The 20,531-nt window shown below is 39.5% G+C and overlaps 1 protein-coding gene and 1 pseudogene across 5 annotated transcripts in view; both read left to right on the top strand.

Annotated features, from left to right (window-relative positions):
* The window catches only part of RGS7 (regulator of G protein signaling 7), a 583,411-nt gene that overhangs the window by 345,514 nt on the left and 217,366 nt on the right, over nt 1–20,531 (top strand). The window lies entirely within an intron of this gene.
* LOC108512497 (60S acidic ribosomal protein P1 pseudogene) lies at nt 12,312–12,684 on the top strand (annotated as a pseudogene).

The raw sequence follows: 20,531 nt of genomic DNA on the forward strand, positions 1-20,531 counted from the left end.
AAAAAAAAAGAACAGCTTTATTAAGACAGAACAGCTACTCCATAGACAGAGTAGGGCGTTCTCAAAAGTAAGGGGAGGAACGCATACACACACATATATATGTCATGTGCGTCCATGTGAAGAGACCACCAAACAGGCTTTGTGTGAGCAATAAAGCTTTTTAATCATCTGGGAGCAGGCGGGCTGAGTCCAAAAAGAGAGTCAGCGAAGGAGATAAGGGTGGGGCCGTTTTATAGGATTTGGGTAGGTAAAGGAAAATTACAGTCAAAGGGGGGTTGTTCTCTGGCGGGCAGGAGTGGGGTCACAAGGTGCTCAGTGGGGAGCTTTTGAGCCAGGATGAGCCAGGAAAAGGAATTTCACAAGATAATATCATCGCTTAAGGCAAGGACTGGCCATTTTCACTTCTTTTGTGGTAGAATGTCATCGGGTAAGGCGAGGCAGAGCATTTGCACTTCTTTTGTGATTCTTCAGTTACTTCAGGCCATCTGGTCCTATACGTGCATGTCACGGGATGTGATGGCTTGGCTTGGACTCAGAGGCCTGACAATATATATATAGATCATGTATTCTGCTCCATGTGTTCGTGATATAGGATTAATTTTCTTCATTACTATGTTTTGCAAGAATTGATATTATTATCTTTAAAGCAAAATTAGGAATGCTTCTGTTCTCACGGTATGGGGATATCAGGACACCCCTAAGTCTGGGTCTGTTTAGTAAATGTTATCAATCTGTTTTCTTAACAGTAAGCACCTAGAGGCTAGGAATACCTAACTTTGTGAGAACACAGCCCAACAAGTCCCAGCCTCATTTTTTCCTAGCCCTTACTCAAGATGGAGTCGCTATGGTTCGAATGCCTTTGACAGCATCATCTAAAGGTCCCTCAATCCACACTGGGGAGAGTCCCCAGCAGACAATTTTTACTTTTTACTTGGTTCTTATTTCTAACACTCAAGGGGCCACAGGAACCTTCTGGATCTCTTCCATCTCCTCCAGCAAGCATGGCCAGCATCCATGGCCTCTTTCCTGAGGCTGCTCTACTTTAATGCCTGCCATTCCAGGAGGCCGTTTCCTCCCCTGCTGCCAGGAAGGAAGGGGCACGTGGGTCCTTCTGACTTTCAATCCCCAAGCCCCAGTGGAAGAATAGGTACTGTCCATTTGAAGCCGTCAACGGTACATTTTGTTGGATGTTGCAAGCACATGAACTTTTTTAAACATGTAAAAACCAAAATCATTTTATGTCTTATCCTCACCCAGACAGATTAGCTCTCTAGGGAAACACACCCCTGCAGCCATCTTTTAAAGGCTTTTCTCTGCTTGAGAGAAACTTTCTTTTTATTTCACTAGAGTTACGTATTCAGTTTAGTTAAAATAAAACACATAGAGTCTTGGTTAGAGGTCCAGAAAAATCTGTGTGTTGGTTGCACGTGATTTATGAAAACCATCTCATTGTGCAGATTTACCAGGCACAGGGCCATATTGACAGAGGGGAAAACCCATGTGGGAAGAAAAATGGTGACAGCCTTTCCGATGAGAGGATCAAGCCTTCGAAGGAGCTTATCACTTCTTCCGCCAGAGACATCTGCACATTCTCCCTGTTGACACTGTAGGTGCTGTGATTCCCAAATGAGACCCGTTGATTGGATCAGCAGGAAATTAGTGCATGGGCTGAGAAGACATTAAGTTGAAAGTCACAGCACCACAAAGGGCCTGGTCTTCTGAATGTTAAGTAATGTGTAGCTGCACGTTTTTTTTTTTTTTTTTTTTTTTTTTGGCTGAGAAGTTATGCTTTTGATCTATGGACTTTAATTTAATTTCTCTCTTGGCCTCTAAGGAGGAGAGCAAAATAAAGTATCCTGAAATATAGTTTCATCTTTGGCATGTTACAGACGATCAGCCATTCCTTTCTGTGGGCTGAATGTGTCAGGGAGAGATCATCGCAGAGCGGAGTTCCTGATCCACTTGGGACTTTCTCCTGGTGTATTTAGGTTAGCGACATGAAAGCATATGTTGCTAAATGCTTTTGCCTTAACTGTTTAAATCCATGTGTATTATATTGGAAATGTCAATCCATAGAGAAATTCTAATTCTTTGGTTCTACCACAAGCATCCAGACTGTGGACTGGTGCCACGATCAGGTGTTCATGCACAGCACCAGCGCGCCCATCACTTCAGAGCCGTTTCCTTCAGATACACAAGCCCAGAAAGTCGTACCATGTTTCTTTCTTTCTTTTTTTTTAAATTATACTTTAAGTTCCAGGGTACATGTGCACAACATGCAGGTTTGTTACATAGGCATACATGTGCCATGTTGGTTTGCTGCACCCATCAACTCGTCATTTACATTAGGTGTTTCTCCTAATGCTATCCCTCCCCCAGCCCTACACCCACTGACAGGCCCTGGTATGTGATGTTCCCCTCCCTGTGTCTGTGTGTTCTCATTGTTCAACTCCAACCTATGAGTGAAAACATGCGGTGTTTGGTTTTCTGTCCTTGCGACAGTTTGCTGAGAATGATGGTTTCCAGCTTCATCCACGTTTTTTAAGTCGTCTTTCTAGGTACTACCCCAAATACCGTCTCGACTTAATGCTTTGTTATTGAACTTTCATCTGACCCATTTCTTCTGCTTTCTAGTTTGTCCTTCATTGTTGAGTCTCCTTCCAACAATTTGCAGTATGCCTTCTAATATGCCCATTCAAGTATAACAGTGAGAGAGGTGTTCACTTCCAATTTCTGGGTTTACAGTCGTATGTCAGTTTATCTCCAGGGTGCCAGTTGATGCCACCAGTTTTCAACTCACTAATGGCTAGGAAAATCTGAATGGCACCTGCTATTGGAGCTCTAACCTCCAAGGCTATGGGGCAGTTTCATAATTCAGATCACTATAGACTCCTTCACCACAGAGACCCAAAGCACCTTCTATCTTCCTTTTCCTGTTTATCTGAGATCTGCCAGATTCTCTTCCTACATTCTGTCAACCTGAAATAAATGAAAGAGTCAGAATCCAGGTTAAAAGTGTTTATTCATGTGCAAAGCTGAGAATGGTCATCTAGGTAACCCAGATTCCGAAGGAATGGGGTCAGTGCTCCCAAGCCAAAAAGTTAAGGTGTTGCTTATACAGGCAGAAGCAAAGAAGTTTAACAGGATTATAATATCTTCCATACAAGACTTGTTTATGAGTTACAGCAATTTGATTAGTTACAGCTTGTTTTACTTCCCTTTTCCAATTTAGAATAGTATATTTAATGTTCCAGACTGTGTAATAGACATGAGGTCTTTGTGTAAAAGAAGTAAAAGGCAGGCGGTCACGAGGTCAGGAGATCGAGACCATCCTGGCTAACACGGTGAAACCCCGTCTCTACTAAAAATACAAAATAATTAGCCGGGCGTGGTGGCAGGCACCTGTAGTCCCAGCTACTCGGGAGGCTGAGGCAGGTGTGAACCTGGGAGGCGGAGCTTGCAGTGAACCGAGATCGCGCCACTGGACTCCAGCCTGGGCGATAGAGTGAGACTCAGCCTCAAAAAAAAAGAAAAAGAAAAAGAAGTAAAAGGGAAGTTGTTTTTTTTTCCGCCCATCTCGGCCTCCCAAAGTGCTGGGATTATAGGCGTGAGCCACCGTGCCTGGCCAAAGGGAAGTTAATCTAGAATGAAGATCAACAGTGAAGAGGCAGGGGGTCGTCTTTGGTGCCCTTTAATCCTTTACTACATTTTACAAAACAATGTAAGCAAAGAAAAGGCTAGTCTATAATCAGAGAAATAAAGGTTACAACTGCCTAGGTTACAGCTGTCTGTCATATGACTCAGGTCCCATAATCATATTTTTTGGGGACAGAGTCTTGCTCTGTTGCCCAGGCTGGAGTGCAGTGGTACAATCTCGGCTCACTGTAACCTCTGCCTCTCAAGTTCAAGCAATTCTCCTGCCTCAGCCTACTGAGTAGGTGGGATTACAAGCATATGCGACCATGCCCAGCTAATCTTTGTATTTTTAGTAGAGACGGGGTTTCACCATGTTGACCAAGCAAGTCTCTACCTCCTGGCCTCAAGTGATTGGCCCACCTCAGCCCCCCAAAGTGCTGGGTTTACAAATGTGAGCCACTGCACGTGGCCACATTCCATTAGGGCTGAAAAAAATTTACAGTTTCAACAGCTTTGATTTTGAATTATTTATTTTTATAATTCTCAAACACAGAAGCCCCACTGAGTCACCCAGAGTTGATTTACACTCCTCGGGTGATCTAAATCCTTCCAGCAGCAGCAACGTTACCCAACGTTAAAAAGCAGAATCTCAGGCTCCCAACCCAGGTTTACTGAATCAGAATCTGCATCTGAACAAGATTTTAACAATGTCATTTATATGCGCATTGAAATGTGAGAAGTTCATGTCTAGGTAATGTTCTGGCATCTCCATTTTTTTTTTTAAAGAGGAGAGAAAATAGTTTTATCTCAGTTGCTGAATCTTTGCTATACATAGAAACTCTTTTACCGGCTCAGTCTCTTTTAGAAATTTTTTTTAGGTTTTTGGCCTTACTTGGTCTTTTTTGAAGGACAGTTTCTGTTGTTATTGTTTTTGGTTTTGTTTGTTTGTCTTTTGTTGCCATATAAAGCCGGGACGGATCTTTGCAAACAGGTCACGTCTTTGTATATTTGAGATGTAGAGGCAGAAAAGGCAGAATTTGCCTAACATTATTTCCACTTCAAGACTTTTAAATGTCCTCATTCTTTTAACAGTTTTCTTACTTCCCCCTCCCACTGAACAGCCTCCAGGGCCTTTGCCAGACACACTTTAAAACCACCTGCTGCCCCTGTGAGCATGTGCCCACACAGTTGGGTGTTGCAGGTACCAGCTGCAGAGCTTTAATCACAGGTGCTTTCCACCCTCACCCGGGCCCTCAGGACCTCTCAGCAAACCTTTTACTAAGTCCTTGCCAGCAGTCTCTCTCATTTCTTATAGTAGCACTTCTAACTTCTCACTACTTCCTTCAAATTTCAAGTGGCATCCTCAGCTGCCTCAAAAGATTGTCAGACCTCCTGGTTCATAGGAAAAATAAGGAATAGACACATACTCATACCACACTTTTAAACTGATGTCACTTGCTAGTCAAATTCTTTCTTTCTATCTCAGAAAAAGGGCTTTGACTCTGTTTCTGCCTAAATCAAATTCCTTACACCGTTGACTCCTGAACAACGTGGAGTTTAGGGGCACCAACCCCTTGTAGTCAAAAACCCATCTGTAACTTTCAACTTCCCCAAAAAGTTAACTACTGATGACCTATTGTTAACCAAAAGCGTCACTAGTAACATAAATAGTTGATGAACATATATTTGGTATATTACATATATTATGCCCTATTATTATATATCCAAGAATAAGAGAGCATTCAACATTCTTGAGGTGGTAATGAAGGACCACTGTGTTCTCACAATAACGTGTTCTAATAATAAAGTAAGCGAGAGAAAAGAAAATAGTGTTAAGAAAATCGAAAGAAAGAAGGCTGGGTGCAGTGGCTCACACCTGTAATCCCAGCACTTTGGGAGGCTGAGATGGGCGGATCACTGGAGGTCAGGAGTTTGAGACCGGCCTGGCTAACATGATGAAACCCTGTCTCTACTAAAAATACAAAAAATAGCTGGGCATGGTGGCGTGTGCCTGTAGTCCAAACTACTCAGGAGGCTGAGACAGGAGAATTGCTTGATCCCAGCAAACGTGGGTTGCAGTGAGCCAAGATTATACCACTGCACTCCAGTCTGAACAACAGAGCAAGACTCCGTCTCAAAAAAAAAACAAAAAACAAAACAAAAAAACATAAGAAAGAGAAAGTGCATTTCCCATGCATTAAGTAGGAGTGGATCATCATAAAGGTCTTCATTATTATTTTCGGGTTGAGTAGGCTGAGGAGGAGGACAAAGAGGAGGGGTTGGTCTTGCTGTCTTTCATGGTAGAGGTGGAAGAAAATCCACATATAAGGGAACCCGTGTAGTTCAAACCTGTGTTGTTCAAGCATCAGCTATACTCTGATTCTAATTCTGTCCTGTCTCATGAAGCACTTTCCTTATTTATAATTCTCTTTCATCTGTAGTTTCAACGCTTTCTATCCAAGTGTTCGGAGAAGTCTCTTGAGCTTCCAGACTAAATCAGGATCTGCTGTTTTAATCTCTCATTGTTCCCTCTAGTTTTCCATTACAGAACTTTGCACTTTATGTAACTGTTTGTAGGATTATTTATATATTTCTTGTTTACCAGATCGTGTGTGCCGTGTTCTTATCTAGGGAGCTTGATATAGACTTTTTTTAAATATGAAAAAGACTTGAGGGCAAAGTACAGTAAAGCCCTGAGGAGACGGTAGAAAGTAAGGTGAAGAGGGATTTGCCTTGGACAGGAAAACAGAAACCTTTTCCTCAAAGTCCGACAGAAAACAGGAGAAAGGAGCTATCAAGACAGATAAATGTGTACGTATTGATGATGTTATTATTTGCTAACCTTCATTTTCTAATTGAAGTGAGAGACAAGGGAAGATTATAATTGAGGCCACTTAAAAATCAGATTGAGAATGATTGATCCAGTTTTACCACTGGGTTTTTTTTTATCCAAACCTTCTAACTTTTAAGACTCAGAATACTATGTTCTATGTCTACCAAAGACAGAGGGAAGGGATTTGCCAAAATAAATGAAAATATATGGCTGTAATAAGGTCTGTGCAAGAATGTTCATAGCATTTTTTTATAATAGCCATAAACTGGAAAAAATTTGAAGGTCTATATACAAACTGTAGTAGATTCATACAGTGGAAGTGACTCAGCCACTTGGAACACGAATACAGGTAATGACATGGACGACTATCAAAAGTAGTATGCTGAGCAAAAGAAGCCAGACGCGGCTGGGAGTGGTGGCTCATGTCTGTAATCTCCGCACTTTGGGAGGCCGAGGTGGGTGGATCACAAGGTCAGGAGTTTGAGACCAGCCTGGCCAACACAGTGAAACCCCATCTCTACTAAAAATACAAAAAATTAGCTGGGCGTGGTGATGGACACCTGTAATCCAGCTACTTGGGAGGCTGAGGCAGGAGAATCGCTTGAACCTGGAAGGCAGAGTTGTGGTGAGCCAGGATCACGCCAGTGCATTCCAGCCTCAGTGACAATGCGAGACTCCATCTCAAAATAAATAAATAAATAAATAAAAAGAAGCCAGTTGCTAGCAAGTGCATACTGTGAGATTTCATTAGATAAAGGCAAAACTAAAACATGGTGATAGAAATCAGAATCCTAGTTTTTTCTGTCAGGGCATGGGGTAATCTTGGTGCAAACAGATCAGGAAGGCATTTAAATTATTACCACAATGAAAATGTTTTATATCTTAATTGAGGTGGTGCATACATTTGTCAGAACTTTGCAAGTGTTAGACTAAAATTCTGTGTGTATAATCTGTGCAAAACTGTATATATAAATTATCCTTCTGTCAAATAGGAATAGGTCTATAAATTTTAGTGAAATTAAACTTCTGTATATTGCTTTTGTTTTGAGCAACTTAATAGAAATGATTGAGAAATTTGAACCATGGTGAAAGATTGGAACAGTCACCGTAAAGAATGGGGGAGGAAGCTGAACATAAACTCAAGTTCCTGAGTGTTTCCTCTCTTTCTTTCTCTCTCAGTCTGTGTTGGGCACCTCATGTATGTGAGCTGGAGGGGGCTGTTCTTAAGTCTGCCCTAGCACTTATCACATTGAAATTGGTGGAACTAAGAATGCAATACCCTGAAGCAGCCTCAGAAGCAAACTTTTTCTCTGACCTTCTCCTGACCTGTTCCATTCTCCCCAGAGACTAGAATCCCTCTGCTCCAAGGCAGGTCATGGAAATCAGAACCCCTTCTCCTCAAAGTCAGCCATAAAACTAGTCATAAAGGAATTATCTGACCTACCTTGTTGGACTGTAGGTCATAAGACCCCCAGTCCAGAGAGAGCCCGGCCCCATACCCAGAAAGAAGGAATGATGTTTTAATTAGAATTTATTGAAGTATGAATGAGATTATTCATCATTTATTTATTTATTTTTTCGAGACGGAGTCTCGCTCTGTTGCCCAGGCTGGAGTGCAGTGGCCAGATCTCAGCTCACTGCAAGCTCCGCCTCCCGGGTTCACGCCATTCTCCTGCCTCAGCCTCCCAAGTAGCTGGGACTACAGGCGCCGCCACCTCGCCCGGCTAGTTTTTTGTATTTTTTTTTTTTTAGTAGAGACGGGGTTTCACCGTGTTAGCCAGGATGGTCTCGATCTCCTGACCTCGTGATCCGCCCGTCTCGGTCTCCCAAAGTGGTGGGATTACAGGCTTGAGCCACTGTGCCCGGCCCTATTCATCATTTAATATGAATCATTTGTATTTAACTTTAGCATGAACATCCTGTTTACATTTCTGCCTGCTTTGCTGGTCTCCTTGTCAGTTTCTCAAAGTTTTTCCTTTGTGTTCATCCATTCATTCACCAACCATTTATTGAATGGTTTATTGAATATCATATGCCAAGCACTACTTTAGGCACTGAAGATACAGCCATAAGCAAGACAAATGAAATCACTGCTTTCATGAACTGTGTCTAAGTGGGCAATTAAAACAAATATACATAAAATCTAATGTCAATAAATATAAAATGTAACAGCAAAATGATGAGTACTGGGGAGACAAGATGAAAGAATATGCTTTCCATTTGCAGTTGATTGCAAAAATGTCTTCACAGTGTGGTACCTTTTTTTTTTTTTTTTTTTTTTTTTGAGATGGAGTTTCACTGTTGTTGCCCAGGGTAGAGTGCAATGGCTTGATTTCGGCTCAGTGCAACCTCTGCCTCCCAGGTTCAAGCGATTCCTGTGCCTCAGCCTCCCAAGTAGCTGGGATTATAGACATGCACCACCAAGCTCAGCTAATTTTTTTTGCATTTTTAGTAGAGATGGGGTTTCACCATCTTGGTCAGGCTGGCCTCGAACTCCTGACCTCAGGTGATCCACCCGCCTGGCCTCCCAAAGTGCTGGGATTACAGGCATGAGCCACCCCGCCCGGCCTATTTTTTTAAGACTATGCTTTTCAGAGCAGTTTTAGGTTCAGAGGAAAATGAAAGAAAGGTAGAGATTTCCTGTATACCTCTTCCTGCCACATACCTCGGTCTCTTCCATTAGCAACACCTCCCAACCAGAGTAGTACATTTGTTACAGTTCAGTGAGCCTACACCGACACATCATTATCACACAGGGTCCATAGTATATATTAGGGCTTATTGTTGGTGTTGTGCATTCTATGGGTTATAATGACAAGAATCCACTCCTGGAATATCATATAGAGGTTTTTCAGTACCCTAACAATCCTCTGTGCTCTACCTGTTCATCTCTTCCACCCCTGGCAACCGGTGATCTTTTTACTGTCTCCATAGTTTTGCCTTTTCCAGAAAGTTGCACTGTTGGAGTTGTACAGTGTGCGGCCTTTTCAGACTGAGTTCTTTCACTTAGTAATATGCACGTAAAGTTCTGCCATGACTCTGCATGGCTTGGTAGTTCATTTCTTTTTAGCACGGAATGATGTTTTGTTGTCTGGGTGCACCAGTCATTTATTTATTTTTATTTTGTTTATAGTGCCTTTTCTTTTTTTCTGTATAGAAATTTTTTAATTTATGTGAATTCATATTTATCAGCCATCTGTTTTATGGCTGCTAGGTGTTGTATCTTAATTAGAAAGCCTTAGTATTTTACTATTTATCCGTACTATTTTACTTTTAAAATTGTTTCCTTTTTTATACTGTACAGTTCATTTAAACCTTAATCCTTTGTTTTTGCTTTGGGGCACCTTTTGGAATTCTCTCAATTGACTTCTTACTCTTACTTCAAATAAAAGATTTTCCCAACTCGATGGAAGAGATGCTAACATTGTTTTGTTACTGTGTGGCTATATTGTGTTAGATTCTGTACTATTCACTTTCACGTTCATAATTTCATTTTAAAAAAGTGAAAATTAGCCTGTGAAAACACAAACACACATGCACACACACACACACATATCCAGATAATTATTCCCATAATATTGTAATATCTGAACCAATGCCGTCCGAGAGTTTCTTAATGATATAAGAGTTCTGTGTCTGCAGTGTCCAATAAGGTGGTCACTAGCCATATGTGGGTAATGAGCAGTTGAAGTGTAGCTAGTGAAAATGAGGAACTAGCCAGGCGCAGTGGCTCATGCCTGTAAACCCAACACTTTGGAAGGCTGAGGCAAGTGGATCACCTGAGGTCAGGAGTTTGAGACCAGCCTGGCCAACATAGTGAAACCACGTTTCTACTAAAAAAAAAAAAAAAAATTAGCTGGGTGTGGTGGCGCACACCTGTAATCCCAGCTAATCGGGAGGTGGAAGCATGAGAGTCACTTAAACTCAAGAGGCAGAGGGTTGCAGTGAGCTGAGATCATGCCACTAAACTCCAGCCTGGGTGACAGAGGGAGACTCTGTATAAAAATTTAAAAAGAAAAGAAATAAATGAGGAACTAATTAGCTACATGTGGCTGGTGGCTAATATATTGAACAAGACAGTTCTGGACCATTCAGTGCTGAAAAAAAGAAAGTCTTTCCATCTCACAACCTAATTCACATTGAAGACATAAGTAAGGAGACTTAAAATATTTCCTTCTTTCTTTGTTTTCAGATGTTTTGAGTTTTATACCTATTAAGGCATAATTAATACACACTAACTTGGATAGCTGTGAAGTATAAAATTTTGATGCATTTTGACACTTGAGTATATCCCTAAAACCATAGCCAGAACCAAAATAGTAGAAATTTTTATTCTCCCCAAAAGTTTCCTTGTGCCTTTCTGAAACCCATTTTTCTTCATTTTCCCTCACCCCACCCCATCCCTAGTCACCACTGGTCTGCTTCTTGTCAGGAACGAGACCTCCTTTCCCCCATCCACAGTTCAGTAAAGATCACGTGAGGAGATTGGATATCTCACAGCAACCTGGTAGTAATAACACCCCACTTCTCCAGCCTGGAGTGGTGTCAGAAGAAGCCTAAGGGAGCATCAAGACTTCTGCCATCAAACAGTGGTGACCAGGCCACCCCCACTGCAGTGTCAAATTTCTACCCTCACTGGGTGGTCATGAAACAGCATTTCCCACTTCTGGAGGAGTGGGTTCATCAAAAGCCAACTACAACAGAGGTTTAAATTAAATCCAGAATCACATAACAAAATACAAAGATGTCCAGCTTTCAATTTTAAAAAGTATTCATCAGTCCAGGCTCAGTGGCTCACGCCTGTAGTCCCAGCACTTTGGGAGGCCGAGGTGGGTGGATTGTTTGAGGCCAAGAGTTTGAGAATAGCCTGGCCGACATGGCAAAACCCCGTCTCTACTGAAAAAAAAAAAAAATTAGCCGAGCATGGTGGCACATGCTTGTAGTCCCAGCTACTTGGCAGGCTGAGACACGAGGATCATTTCAGCCTGGGAGGTAGAGGTTGCAGTGAGACAAGATCACACCACTGCACTCCAGCCTGGGTGACAGAGTGAGACGCTGTATTAACAACAGCAAATACTCATGCCAAGAACCAGGAAGACCTCAAACTAAATGGAAAAAAAAGATATATCAATAGTTGTCAAGATTGAGATGGCAGAGATAATAGATTAGTTTACAAAGATTTTTAAGTATCCATGACAAACGTGTCCAGCTTGCGGCCCAGGATGTCTTTGAATGTGGCCCAAAAGCAATTCGTAACTTTTGTGTGATTCTTAAAATCTCATCAGCTATCATTAGTGTTAGTATATTTTGTGTATAATTCTTCTTCCAGGGTGGCCAGGGAAGCCAAAAAAGATTGGACATCACTGATCTATGATAAAAATTATTTTATAATAATAGTAATATGCTTTAAGTATATTAAAAACTAGAAGGCCTCAGGAAATAAATTGAAATTCTCAGCAAAGAAATAGAAGATATTAAAAAATTGAAACGTTAGGACTGAAAAGGACAATAACAAACAGAAAAACTTGGTGGATGGGCTCAATGACAAAATCGATAAGACGGAAGAAACCACTAAATCAGTGAAACAGAAGATAGAACAACAGAAATTACCTAATCTGAACAGCAGAGAGAAAACAGACTGATGAAAAGGAACACGGCCTCTGGGATGGAGATCTTTTGTGGTTTTACAACAAAAGATCTAACGTTGGTGTCACTGGAGTTATGAAAGGATAGGAAAAAAATAATGGGGACTAAAAAAATGCTTGAAGAACCTTTCCTAGCTGCCACCAAGGTGCTTGGTCCATCCGCATCCGGTAGCGCCAGCCCCACACGGGCCCGCGCCATGGCCTCCGCCTCCCAGCTCGCCTGCATCTACCTGGCCCTCATTCCGCACGACGATGAGGTGACCGTCACAGAGAAGATCAATGCCCTCATTAAAGCAGCCGGCGTAAATGTCAAACCTTTTTGGCCTGGCTTGTTTGCAAAGGCCTGGCCAACGTCAACATTGGGAGCCTCCTCTGCAATGTAGGGGCTGGTGGACCTGCTCCAGCAGCTGTCTCTGCACCAGCAGGGGCTTCTGCCCGCTCAGCTGCGCTGCTCCAGCTGAGGAGAAGAAAGTGGAAGCCAAGAAAGAAGAATCTGAGAAGTCTGATGATGACATGGGCTCACATCTCTTTGACCAAACCTCTTTTATCATGTGTTCAATAGAAAGCTGAACTTAAAAAAAAAAAAAAAGTACTTGAAGAAATAATGGCTTAAAAACATCACAAGCATAGCAAAGACATAAACCTTCAGTTGAAGAAGCTGAGAGAAGCCCAAACAGGATAAATAAACCCAACGAAATGCATACCAAGCCACTTAATAAACATCTGAAAACTGCAGACAACCACAAAACAAACATCTTGAAAGCAGTCAGGGAAAAGTGACATCTTAACTAGAAGAGAAAAATGATTCAACCGCAGCAGACTTCTCATGAGAAACCATGGATGCCAGAAGAAAGTGCCACACAATTTTCCCTTTCCTGCTGAAAGAAAGAATTGTCAATCCATAATCCTCTGCCCAGCAAATATTTTCCTGAGGCATAACGGGGAAATCAAAACGTTCTCAGATGAAGGAAAACTAAGAGAATTTGTCACCAGCTGACGAACTCAATGACTAAAAGGAATTTTCTAAATAAAGGGGAAACGCCAAGAAAAGGAACCTTGGAATATCAGAATAGAACAAAACATGGTAAGCAAACATGTAAGAAATACAATTGACTTATCTTCTCTTGATTTTCTGAATTTTTTTTCCCCTAAGACAAAGTCTTGCTCTGTTGCCCAGGCTGGAGTGCAGTGGCATGATCTCCACTCACTGCAACCTCTGTCTCCTGGATTCAAGTGATTCTCCTGCCTCAGCCTCCCGAGTAGCTGGGATTACAGGCACGTGCCCCTTCTTGACTAATTTTGTATTTTTAGTAGAGATGGGGTTTCCCCATGTTGGTCAGGCTGGTCTCGAACTCCTGACCTCAAATGATCTGCCCACCTCGGCCTCCCAAAGTGCTGAGATTACAGGTGTGAACCACTGCTCCCAGCCTTCTGAATGTGTTTCTGATTGTTTTGATTGTTGAAGAAAAAGTGTAGCAACGTCTGATGTGATTCTAAATATACATACAGGAATTAACTAAAAAATATTAAAAACTGGAGAGAGTAAAGGAACAGGAAGAGACATAGGGTTCCAGACTTCACTTTACTCAGATTGGTAAGGTGATTACACCAGAAGGCTATAATAAGTTGTGTGAATATAATTTTATTATCAACTAAAAAGAGCTACAAAATAATGCATTCAAAAATATTTAGAGCTAGGTGTGGTGGCTCACACCTGTAATCATACTTAACGCTTGGGGAGGCTGAAATAGGGAAATCACTTGAACCCAGGAGTTTGAGACCAGCCTGGGCAACATAAGAAGACCCTGTCTCTACAAATAACAATAATAATAATAATAATAATAATAATAATAATAATAACATTAGTCGGGCATAGTAGCATGTATCTGTGTTCCCTCCTCAGGAGGCTGAGCTGGGAGGAGCACTTAAGCCCGGGAGGCTGAGGCTGCAGTGAACCATTTTCATGCCGATGCATTCCAGCCTGGGTGACAAAGCAAGACTGTAAAAAAACAAAAAAAGAAAACTTAGAAAATTGAAATGGATTTTTTAAAAAATATTAATGCAATCCACTGGAAAGCAGAAATAAGAAAAAAAAAAAAACCACCAAAAATAAAGTGGCATACTTAAGCCCTATTACATTAAATATACCATCACATGTAGGTAATTACATTAAATATAAGTAATTACTTTAAATATACTATTTAAAAGACAGAAGCCAGCAGAGTGGATAAAAATCATGGCTCAACAACATGCTATCCCCAAGAAACTTGCATCAAATATAACAAGTAAAAGAATAGAAAAAAGATGTGTTGTTCAAAATTGATTAAAGGAAATCTAGAATAGGTATATTAATTTTATATGAAGCAGACTTCACCACAAGGAAAAGTCGAAGTAATAAAGGGGGTCATTAGATAATAATGAGGAGCTCATTTTTCCAAGAAGACGTAGCAAACTTAAATGTGTATGTATCTAACAAGAGAGACTCAAAATGCCTGAGGCAAATGGATAAAACCTAAAGAAGAACTAGCCTATTCCATTATTAGAGTTGAGACTTTAACACTCCTCTATCAGTAATTGATATATCGATAGATCAAGCAGGGAGAAAAATCAGTAAGGATGTGGATGACCTGAACAACACAATCAATCAACTTGACCTGATTACAGGATATTCCAACTAACAGCAAAAAGCATGGTCTGTTTTGCCTTTCATGGTCTCAAGTTCATGTGAAACATTCACTGAGACCATATTTTGGGCCATTAAACACATCATAATAAGTTTTAAAAAATAGAAATTATATCAAGTATGTTCTCTGATTATAATGGAATCAAATTAGAAATCAGTAACCAAAAGCTAAAAGGAAAATCTCCAAACATTTGAAAATTAAACAACACACTTTAAAATCATTGAAGAATCCTCTGGAAAATTTAAAAAAAAAAAAAAAAAAAAAACAGAATAAAAATAAAATGTAGCTTGTCAATTTGTGGAACACTGCTAAAGCAAGGTTGGGAGAAATATTTGTAACACAAATGTATACATTAGAAAAGATGAAAATTTCCAAATCAATCATCTAAACTCCAGACTCTAGAACATAGAAGAGCAAAATAAACCCAAAACAAGCAAGAGTAAGGAAATAATAAAGATACGAGCATAAATCAATGGAATTGAAAACATTCGAATAATTTAAAAACCAATGAAACAAAGAGCTGTTTCTTTATAAAAATTGATAAATTGACAATTCTGTAACAAGACAGACAAAAAAAAAAAAAGGAAAAGACACAAATTGCCATTTTCGGGAATGAAGCAGGGGAAATGTCTACAAAACCTCAGACATCTAAAGGATACAAGAATACCATAAACTTACACACATAATTTGATATCTTACACCAAACTGATCAGTGTCTCAAAAACCACAAACTATTACAACTCGCCCTGTATGAAATGGATAATTTGAATAGCCCAATGACTATTAAGAAAATTAAATTCCTAATTTAGAAATCTCTAAAAAGGAATCTCCAGGTTCATGGTTTCACTGGAAAAGTCTACCAGACTTTTAAAAAATTCAATTATACACAGTCTTTTCCAGAAAACAGAAGAGGAGAGAATATCTCTCAATTCATTTTATGAAGCCATTATTACCCTGATGTCAAAACTAGGAAAATAAAGTAGGGAAAAGAACACAACAAACCAATATCCCTCATTAAGATGTAAAACTCCTTAGCAAAATATCACAAATAGAATTTAGCAATGTATAAAAATAATTATACACCATAACCAAGTGGGTTTATGTCAGAGATGCAGGCTGGTAAAATATTCAAAAATTAACTCTGTAATCCAGCAAATCAACAGGATAAAATAGAAAAATCACATGATCATATTAGCCAATATAGAAAAGCTAGTAGACACAATTCAAAACTTATTCATAATAAAAACTTTCAAAAAACAGGAATGGAAGAGAAATTCCTCAACTTGATAAAGAACATCTACAAAAAATTTCAGACCAGATGCCCCGTGGTTCATACCTTTAATCTCAGCACTTTGGGAGGCTGAGGTGCGAGGATCACTTAGAGACCAGGAGTTTGAGATCATCGGCTGGACAACATAGTCAGACACTATTTCTACAAAAGTTAAAAAAATTAACCAAGCATGGTGGCACACACCTTTAGTCCCAGCTACTTGGGAGGCTAAGGTAGGAGGACTGCTCAGGCCCAGGAGACCGAGGTCACAGTGAGCCATGATGGCACTGCTGTACTCTAAACTGGACAGTAGAGGGAGACACAGTCTCTAATAATAATAATAATAATAAGTTTACTTTATATATAGTTGTAAAAGACTGAATGTTTTCCTCTAAAATTGAGAACAAGGCGAAGATTTATTTAACATACTGTTGAAATTTCTAGTCAGGACAATAAAGCAAGGAAAGGAAATAGATGCACAGATCAGAAAGGAAGAAATTAAAAGCTTCCCCTCTTTGTAGATGATATTATATTTACCTGTTAAATCCCGAAATATCTGCAAAAAAACCTTCTAGAACTAAGAATCGAGTCCAGAAAGATTACAGGATATGCAATAAATATACAAAAGTAAATTACATTTTTATGTACTAACAATGAACATGTGGATGCTGAAATCAAAAACACAATACCATTTAAAATTGCTAAAAAATTAAATAGATGTTAATCAAATAAAGTTTGTTCGGGACTTGTATGCTGAAAACTGCAAAATGCTGGTGAAGAAATAAAAGAAGATGTAAATAAATGGAGAGATATACTTTAAATCCATGAAGAATAACCTTGTATAAAAGCCAATTCTCCCCAAATTGATACACAAGTTTAATGAAATTCCCTTCAAAACCCCTGCAAGACTTTTTTATAGATATAGACAATATAATTCTAAGATTTATAAGGAAAGCAAATGAAATAGAACAGGTAAAACAATTTTGAAATTAAAATAATGTAGGAAGAATTTATTATATGTTTATATTTTATATTCAAGACATTATATAACTGTGGTAAACAGAACTGAATGGTATTGGTAGAAGGATAGACATATAGATCAATAAAGCAGAATAGAGAATCCAGAAATAGATCCACACAAATAGACACAATGGATTTTTGACAAAGATGGAAAAGCAATTCAACTGAGGAAAGATAGCTTTGTCAAGAAATGGTGCTAGAGCTATTGGACATTCATGGTCCAAAAGGAAGTTCGACCTAAGTCTCACAACTTATACAAATGCTAATACAAAATGGAAAATTAAAACAAAAAAAATTTTAGGAAAATAGTAGGAGAAATTATTGGATATCTTGGTCTAGGCAAAGGGTTCTTAGATTTAATACTATAATCTATAAAAAGTTGATAAATTGGACCTCTTCAAAATTACGAACTTTTTTTTTTTTTTCTGAAAAAGACCTTGTTAAGAGGGTGAAACAACAAGCTACAGAGTGAAAGAAAATATCTGTAAACCACATATCCAAGAGAGGACTAGTATGTAGAATATAAAAAGAACTCTGAAAAAACAACAGCAAAAAAAATTAATTAGAAAATGGTCAAAAGACATGAAGAGATGTTTCACAGAAAAGGATGTACCTACACCAAAAAAGCGTTTGAAAACATGTTCAATACCATTAGCCACCAGGCAGACACAAATGAAAATCAACACATACTATCAGAATGGTTAAACTAAAAAATAGTAACACTAATGTCAGCAACGATGGGAAGAAACTGAATCACTCCTACATCACTGGTAGGAATGTAAAATGGTTCAGGCCCTCTGCAAAATAGTTTGCCTGCCTTCCTTCCTTCCTTCCTTCCTTCCTTCCTTCCTTCCTTCCTTCCTTCCTCCTTTCCTTTCTCTCTCTTTCTTTCTTTCTCTCTTTCTTTCTTTCTTTCTTTCTCTCTCTCTCTTTCCTTCCTTCCTTCCTTCCTTCCTTCCTTCCTTCCTTCCTTCTTTCCTTCCTTCCTTCCTTCCCTCTCTCTTTCTTTCCTTCTTTCTCTCTCTCTCTCCCTCTTTCTTTCTTTTTTTAAATTTCATTTTATTTTTTGAGATGGAGCTTCACTCTTTCACCCAGGCTGGAATGCAGTCGTGCAGTCTTGACTCACTGCAACCTCTGCCTCCCGGGTTCAAGCGATTCTCTTGCCTTAGCCTCCCGAGTAGCTGGGCCTACAGGTGCACGCCACCATGCCCAGCTAATTTTTTATTTTTATTTTTGTATTTTTAGTAGAGACAAGGTTTCAGCATCTTGGCCAGGCTGGTCTTGAACTCATGACCTCGTGATCATTCAATACCTTGTGGTATTGAAATTGCATTTTCAATAATAGAAAACATTTTAAATAGAACCCCAAAAATGGCATCATTAATTGGTATTTTCAATATTTTGTCACAGCAGGAAATATTCAGGGTTAGGTTAAAAAAGATTCACTCTTGAATCCGGGCCTAGGTCTATACGTAGCACCATATAGAGCATGTTCAGTGCCAAACTAATTAGGATTGGCACAAAAGCACTTGACCTTAGCTGTAGTTTTTTTTTGTTTGTTTGTTTGTTTTTGTTTATTTTTTGAGATGGAGTCTTGCTCTGTCGCCCAGGCTGGAGTGCAGTGGTGCAATCTCGGCTCACTGCAACCTCTGCCTCCCAGGTTCAAGCGATTCTCCTGCCTCAGCTTCCCCAGTAGCTGGGACTACAGGTGCCCACCACCATGCCCGGCTAATTTTTTTTTTTTTTTTTTTTTTTGTATTTTTAGTAGAGACAAGGTTTCAGCATCTAGGCCACACTGTTCTTGAACTCCTGACCTCATGATCCAACCATCTCGGCCTCCCAAAGTGCTGGGATTACAGGCATGAGCCAATGTGTCCGGCCTGAGCTGTAGTTTTGACTATGCATAAGTGCATTCATTTTGTCAATCTTTAATGAATTGGGAAATTTCCTGAATTGGAATCCTCTTTGATCTACTTGGACCTTCTGCCTCATCCACCTCTTGACCAATGCTGGTACTCTCTGCTAATACAGAATAAGAAGTATTATCTCTAGCTGTCAACATACAGCAACTGTATCTGGACTAGACTGATGAGATCTAGGCCTATCCAGTCAAGAGCAAGTTTTTAATTTATCCATCAATAAACATTTTCTTTATCTCATATGTCCTTCATAGGGGCAGTTAGACAGTTAGACATGGCCTGTGTGTAGCTGAAAAAAAAATATGTGTCGAAGGCAAGAATGATCCTAGGCTTTTCTTTATGCCTACCAGCTAGCATATGGAATTGATTAATCGATTAATAAATACTTCTCTTTTAATGTGTTCCAATATATTAGCTGACCCAAAATTCATAGTTCTATCTGAACTTTTCACACACTTATTTATTACTTATTTTATTTTCTTTGAGTCTAAAGAACCATAGCACTAAAACATAAAATATTAAATGGTCTTTAAAAGGGATCCAATATCCCCATCCTAAGGAAACACTGCAGACTTAGTTTCTCTTGATTTTTCTACAACGTTCTTTATCAAAATAAAGGCTGCACATCAAGGAACTCTATTTTCCTTCCTTCTCTTAACTCCGCATTTCCCACACTTACTGTCACCATCCCACACAAGAGGCAGACGTGATGTTTCTCTGAATGCGATTTGAGAAAAGCGTCTCTGGTTGATAAGGAATCCTCCTGAGCTCCAGTAGAGGGGAGGAAATAATCCTGAGGGTGGTCTCCATTGCCTTTTATCCCCTGATTATTTTCATCTTTGCTGCCTTGCTGTTTTTGCTGCCTATGTTTAAAGCTTCTTAGGCTTTGAAGAGAGACAAAATACCTGCTTTGCGTCTGAAGAGATATTTTGTGATTTCTGGAACTTACACAACAAAGATTAAAAATCTAGTTAAATACCCGTGATCTTGATAAAATATCTGCTCAAGGAAGAGCCAAGGAGCTGTATCTCAGAACTCTAATTTGTTTTCATTGCACCTTGCCAGAGGGTAGGGAAATATATTTTTACTTTTCCTATCCTCAGAACACACAAGTAGTAATTACAATGAATATCGGGCTTCTATCCTATTGATTTGAAGATTCAGGTTATATCAACAAAACCTAACATTTTCTGTGACTCTGCTCTTAGGGCAAGGGGCATAGAACTCTAAAGAGCAGCAACCTAAAAAGAAAATGTAATCAACCAGATAATTTGCTTTTTGCCATGACATCTGCAAATGCATTTAAATGACTGCTAAACAACATTTTTAAAGTCTGGTAGGCAAATGCTTCAAATGTATCTCAGATTTACTGAAAGGAAACACATCTGTGTTGATTATTTTGTTTCCATTGACCTTTGAGATTTCATAGGTGTTATTAGCTATGGAATATTGGAGGAAGGACTTTATATCATAAGTTTTATCCAGTTTCAAACTGTGAGCAGAAGTTAACTTTTAATTCTATGA

This window comes from Rhinopithecus bieti, unplaced genomic scaffold, assembly GCF_001698545.2.
Source record: "Rhinopithecus bieti isolate Rb0 unplaced genomic scaffold, ASM169854v2 scaffold_28016, whole genome shotgun sequence".
Lineage (NCBI taxonomy): Eukaryota > Metazoa > Chordata > Mammalia > Primates > Cercopithecidae > Rhinopithecus > Rhinopithecus bieti.